The 6,509-nt window shown below is 41.9% G+C and overlaps 1 long non-coding RNA gene across 1 annotated transcript; it reads left to right on the forward strand.

Annotated features, from left to right (window-relative positions):
• Positions 1–2,086: 2,086 nt before the first annotated feature.
• On the forward strand, positions 2,087–6,198 carry LOC115775062 (uncharacterized). The gene is made up of 3 exons (XR_004019261.1): positions 2,087–2,211; positions 4,958–5,178; positions 6,065–6,198. It is a non-coding gene; the product is annotated as an uncharacterized LOC115775062 (long non-coding RNA).
• Positions 6,199–6,509: the final 311 nt, after the last annotated feature.

Raw genomic sequence — 6,509 nt, forward strand, 5'->3', positions numbered from 1 at the left:
ACCCTTTATAGCAAGGGAACAAAGGGAATACTTGATTGTGTATTTTGCTGCATTTGTGTTATTTTTAAGTAAAGGTGCACTTTCTCACTCACTGGCAACTTCATTAGTTACACCTTGCTAGTACCAGGCTGGACTCCATATTTCCTTCAAAACTGTCTTTTTCATGGTGGACTTTTTCACATGTCATACAGTAGCAAGTTGTGTGCATCCCACTTACCAGTAGTTGCATGGCCTTGGCATTTTGCAGACAGTTAATGGAACTGATAGAAGGTTAACTAAATTTGTTTCACGCTTGCTTTTTTCTGCTATAACTATTTAAAAAGACTACTGTGGAAATGTCTTCATTTTGGCCCAACAATGACACACCTGAATGGAATGCAGACACGGAGTATTATTGCGCAGTTAATGTGTATTAGTGTATGTGTATAAATGTTTATTAGTATAGTTGCTGGGGCAGCATGGTGGTTAGCACAGCTGCCTCACACCAAGAAGGTCCCGGGTTTGAATCCACCACCTGGCCAGTGCCTTTCTGTGTGGAGTTTGCATGTTCTCCCCGTGTCTGTGTGGGTTCTCTCTGGTTGCTCCGGCACTGTCCTCCCACAGTCCAAAGAGACGCAGTTAGTGGGGTTAGGTTAATTGGTCACTCTAAAGTGTGAATGGTTGTCTGTCTCTCTGTGTTAGACCCGCATCAGGCAGGTGACCTGTACAGGGTGAACCCTGCCTCTTGCTCTATGACTGAGGATAGGCTCCTGCCCCCCCCCCCCCCCCCCCCCCTTGCCTTTCTGTGTGTCAGAATGTGAACTCTTTGCACTATTTGGTTTTATATAAAAATATGTAAAGTTTAAATATTGAAAAGTGGGATCCCCTCTTTCAAATCACAAGCCTATAAAACTGTTTTGAAGGCTAAATATCACACAATAGCTTTATTCTGTCGATGTTGTCTATTGTCTTTCTCACCAGCAGATAGTTAATCTGCCCAAAGCAGACTGTCTGCAGCAGCCAATATTAATGTTATTGATCATTGTCAACTCTGGTGTTTCTCCCACCCTCAGATCACACTGTAGTGTGCGGTTTCTTTGCTTTTGCTTTCCAGTAAAGGCTTCTTTTTTCATTAGTCCCCTTCTCTGTTCTTCTCCCCAATAACCTGTCTACGTTATTGCACACAGTCCTTAGAAAGTGACAACTTGGGAAACTGAATCAAAGTTTCAATAAAGCTTGGACTGCTGCAGGCTTTGACAAGCAAGGTAGATGGAGTGGAGGAGTACAGAAAGAGACTGAAGGAGGACATATCAGTTCCAGAAAGATAAATAGTTCATGAAGCTGTTGACTCCACCATTTTATTACTTTTGTCTAAGAATTTTCCGCCTGCCTGCAGCTCTTTCTGCCCACAAATTATTCATCGCACTCCCCACGGGCCTTAGCTGTCAATCCCAGGATTAGGAGCTCGTAGGGAAAATGGGAGCTGGAAGTTTGTCATGAGCTCAGGTGTATGCATACTGGGAAAAATCTTGATAAAGCTATAAAAGCTATTGGAATGCCATAGAATCATTTCAGCTACTTAGAGAAATACAAAGTGATGTCAGTGAAGACTGAAGTTTTTTTTAACACGTTGGGAGCACGTTCTCCAGCAAATCTTTAAAATGACGATGCATCGTGTAAGTATCCCATCACGCCCATAAAATGCCTAAATATGGAATTCTGGGATTATCTTAGGAAGAAATAAATTTGTTAGATTTTAGGATTTTCATTTGTCCAAAAGTAGCTCCCAGTGCAATTTTAAAAAGCTCAGAGTTGCGTGTTGACAGTGTGAATGTGTGATTCTTGCTGTATTTGTCACCGCAGATTCAGTCAGGCCATTTGTGCCCACCTCAGAGAAACCTCGGAGAAATGGAAACTGCGGAACGCTCACGCTGAGCTGGTAAAGCCATCAACCTGTAAATGGAAAGCTTGTCAGCAGTGAAGAATTGATGGTCATGGCTTCCCAGCCACCCACAGTGACTCTTTGCAGGATTAGAACAACATTATTCAGGCTGCAGATGAACATTAGACCGGAGGATCGCTCAAATCAAGACGTACTGTTTGTGATCTACCTCAATCCAGTCAGTCAGTGTGAACATGAACAGCTGTCATCCAGAGCCAGAAAAAAACACACTTCCAGGACTTTCCTGCTGTGTCGAGCAGCCTGAGTGCCTCAGCGGTGCTTCATGAACAGTGAGTGAAAATCAGATTTTTTGTAAGACACCAGATGTTTGCTTTTAAAAGCAAAGGTGATTTTTTTTTTCCCCAATAAGGATAATATCAATGTCCGGTATGTGAGAGTTATTGCTGTTCTTTTGATTTGTTCTCATTCTGAGAAGCACTGTACGTACCTTCACTTCAGAGAGCAAATGAAAACGTGCTTTTCTTTTCCCACACCATCGCCCGGCCTCTCGGTAATACAAATGCAATGTTTCAGTTGCATAGGAACAAAAGATGTTTTGAATATTGATACAGAATGCATTTTTCAACATTGGAGATTTATTTTGTAGCTTTGGCTTAGTTTCAGGTCATCAGGTCACGACAGCGTGCAGTATGTATACAAGCTCCCTGCTGTTGTTTTGTTTTGTTTAAATTCATGCCATCTTTTCTTATTTTCTTCCTCTACATACTTATTATACCCAGGCTGAGTGTGCACCCTTATGATAGGCCCTGATCAGCCAGTACTAATATTTGACATATCAATTTAGGCCTTGCTAATGGCATTTTTTCTTTTAATAAATATGCCCTTTCTGTGTCAGAGATGTAAACCTCTTCATTCTGTAAAAAATACTCAACTTTTTGGAAATTCTTCATCCCTCTACCTTTGAACGAGTAGCCACCGTTCTGGCATTAGCCCAGCTAAGCTAATGCCAGCATTAGCTCAGTTGATATTGGGCAGCGCTGATGTTCAACCAATACATGGATCCATTCCTATTTAGGTTATACATAACTATAAGTTCATTATAGACTTGGTCAGATGGTTCAGTTTCTGCTCTAAATGCACTCCACTTTTTCCTTCTATTTTCCATTTTTTTTTAAAGACTTTGGCATCTTCTAATTTTTCTAATTTCACTCTTATCTGTCTGTTTATAGTGTAAGCCCATTTCTTTACCTGAAGTAAATTATGCAGGCAATTTCAGTTAAAAAAACACACACACACACACAAGAGAGCGAGAGAGAGAAATGCCAGATTCAGAGAATATGGTGTCCAGGTTGAGATTGCAGGCATGTGCTCAGTGAACCTGCACAGTCACTGTTCTCTCATCAGTTGAATTAACAGAATTAATTATGACTCTCTGCCTGGGAACGCTCTTCTGGCATTTACATGCGGTGACCCATAATCCCTCCTCTGCAGTGTTTGTGCACTGCATGCGCTTGTGTGTGTTCATGCACCTTACCCTTGAAAAGAACAGCTGCTAAGCATGGACAGTTATCACACACACACACACACACGCCTACAATCGCACAATGGCACACGCACATTTCGCCGTACCTGCCTGTTTGCATTATTCGACAAGACAGCTCCCTGTGTAATTTGCATAGTGATATCATTTGGATAATATTGCAGCTAGCTTAGGCGCCACCTGCTTCTGTGTTGAAATTGCTGGTGAAAAATGGGGCCAGGTGGGAACAGGGGTGTGTGGGGCTTCATAGAGTTAGAACACAACCTTCTCCAATTATGATATACATCGCTATAATTGGGGGGATGCATGTCTTTGGGTGTAATTGTATAAATCTTTATTTATTTTTTTTCCCATTTGATTTCACTGTTTGCACCATCCAGCAGTAGATATTAGCTCTCTGATTCATTGCTTTTGCTTTTGCGCTAAAGCACAAGGACTTTTGCATGCAGGAAAGACAGAAGTAGCCATCACACAACAGCAACTGGAAGAACCTCTTTGCCCTCGCAGGTTTAGCTGACCCCCCCCCAATCCAAATGCAGCTGCAGCAGAGTATGGAAACAACAGATAACGAGTGAACCCCTGTGAGATGTGTTATGGAGCTCTTAATGAAAGAGTTGTGCCCCATTGAGCCCTATAATGAATGTTCTGACATTGAAAATCCCAGGAGGAGCAGCTTAATTCCTGGGAGTGGGTTCAAGCAGCTAACACGTTTTCATAGAGAAAACAGTGGCTAAATGATGTGTTTGACTGTCTTTTTTTTTTTTTTTTTGGCATTGTGTAGTTTGGTTTAGTACGCGTGTATCTGCATGGCCCCCTCAGAGAAAGGTGTTTGAGCGCCTTTTGTTCGGGCTCTTTATACAGCCTTGTCCAGCTTGTCTGATACCTGTTTAGCTTTTATCCTGACTAATGGAAATGTCAAAAACACTGTAGAAAAGCTGGACTGCCCATTCTCCTCAGAAGCCAAAAGATGTGAAGCTGAGATTGCTGCCGAGCCTTGTCAAAGACACACGCACACCCTCACACACGCAGGCAGAGTGCTATGCAGTATTATAACTGATAAGAGCTTTTGTAGATTTTAGTAATGATGTCCCTGAATACCAAGTGAGCTGCATCTAAAGAGACCCACAGGAATTAATAAAAATGTCTCCAATTTCATGGCTGCAGTGGTTTCCTGCTTTTGAGAGATCACAAAAGAAAATCACTGAATGCCACAATTTAATTATGTATTTCAGGGTGTCTCTGGATGTATTGCTCCTTTTGGAAATTCTGCATCCCCATTATGGGCCTGCTCTTTGTCTTTCCCCGTCTACCTTTTCTACGTCACGCTTTCATTTTTCTTTTACTTTCTCTCAATGCTCATTTCCATTTCTTTCCATTTTTCTTCTTTCAGATTTCGCATTCAGTTCTCATCCCCTGTCCTTTCTATCTTGTCCAGCCCCCCTGCTTTTTATCCTTGTGTCCTCTTTTATATCGCTGCCTCTCTTCACCAGTGCTCTGATTCATTCCTCCTCTGCTTCACCTTTTTACATGGGCAGGTGGCAGAGCAGCTGGCCTACTATGGCCATGTGTCAGAGACAGTAATCACAGAGGAGATGTTTGATGCTGCTGTGCAATTTGGCACAGTGCAGGATGACCCCACCCAGATCTCAGCAAGATGACCTGTTTGCATACCTCCCACCCCCTCCCAGTTTCCCCCAGTATCTACTGGGAAAAGAGCATCAAGGACAGCTCACCTCACACCTCAACAGCCTCGCAGGTGGGTACCTCAGTGGAAGAGGAGAACACAGTTCACTATCAAATGACACAAGGCAGGAGATCTACAACCCTGTCTTACAAAAGGTTGGCAGCTGTGCAAAATGAAACAAAAAACTGAACTCAGTGGTTTGTAGGTCCCTTAAACCCTGTTTTAGTGCAGAGACAACATCCCAAATTTTCAAACAAAGAGGTTTTGGTAGTGAATAAACTGACTCTTCAGAAGTCGAGATGCTTCTTTGAAAGGCTGTGTGGGCAGACAGTTCAATACTTTCAGTTTTTCAGTGTGTAATAGCAAAGTACTTGGAAATTAGTCATATGTTCATATATTATCATCATATGGTTATATAAAGATTCAGAAAATCTAGTCACCTAGTGATATGTACATTTATAAGTCCATAAGTATTTGGTTGTGATTTTGAAATCAAACAATGTGCTTGAAGTGCAGCCTTTCAGCTTTATGTTAAGGCACACCTGGGAATTATGGGCCACATCAGGCCTTTGACGCCCATGTGAGGTCAATGGGAAATTAGGATTTAAATGTAAATAAGTATACTGTGTTAGCCAGTCTGGCGTTCTGTTAGTTTCTTTATCCTGTAGGTGTGGATCACGTCAGGTCCTATATAAATATATAAATATCTAAATTAAAAACATAACACAAAAAGTAAGGACATTTGTGTTTGGTTGATTATTTCTTCATTGTAACAAATAAATCTTATAGCATTGGAAAGTCTGTTTTTTTTCCCCCATGAAAGGTGCCACAATTGTAAGGAAAATGCATTTGTGGGTTGAGTAGCAGAGTTGAGTATATGGGTTGCGTCCATGAAAAACTTCTCTGCCAAACAGCTGATTCTGCTACTGATTCTTGCTTTGACCTTCTTGTACCCCAGGTCCTGAAATCAGGCTTATCATCATTGGAGGCAATCTCAATGCCGGGACATCGAGATGAGTTTCTGCAACCAGTGACAATGAACTCTATCCTCCAAGATGACATCGTTCGCCCCCACAGAGCGCGGTTTATCAGAGACTAACTCCAGAATTTGGGAGTGGAGAGGATTGGATGGCCTTCCTGCAGTCCTGACCTCAACCTCACTGAACACTTGTTGGATCAGCCTGGGTGTGCCGTTCATGCCAGAGTCACAACACAACCACACTGGCTCACTTATGCGATTTATTAACAAGAAGCATTGTTACAACGACGAAATAATCAATTAAACACAAATTTCCTTACTTTTTGTGGTAATTTCCCATCTACCTCATTGTTGCATTCCAAAGTTATTCTTCCAAACGTGCTATTTCTAATGGCCTAGAGTAAATACATAATCCAAAAGAAAA

Source organism: Archocentrus centrarchus (genome assembly GCF_007364275.1).
Source record: "Archocentrus centrarchus isolate MPI-CPG fArcCen1 chromosome 18 unlocalized genomic scaffold, fArcCen1 scaffold_23_ctg1, whole genome shotgun sequence".
In the NCBI taxonomy this organism is placed as follows: Eukaryota; Metazoa; Chordata; class Actinopteri; order Cichliformes; family Cichlidae; genus Archocentrus; species Archocentrus centrarchus.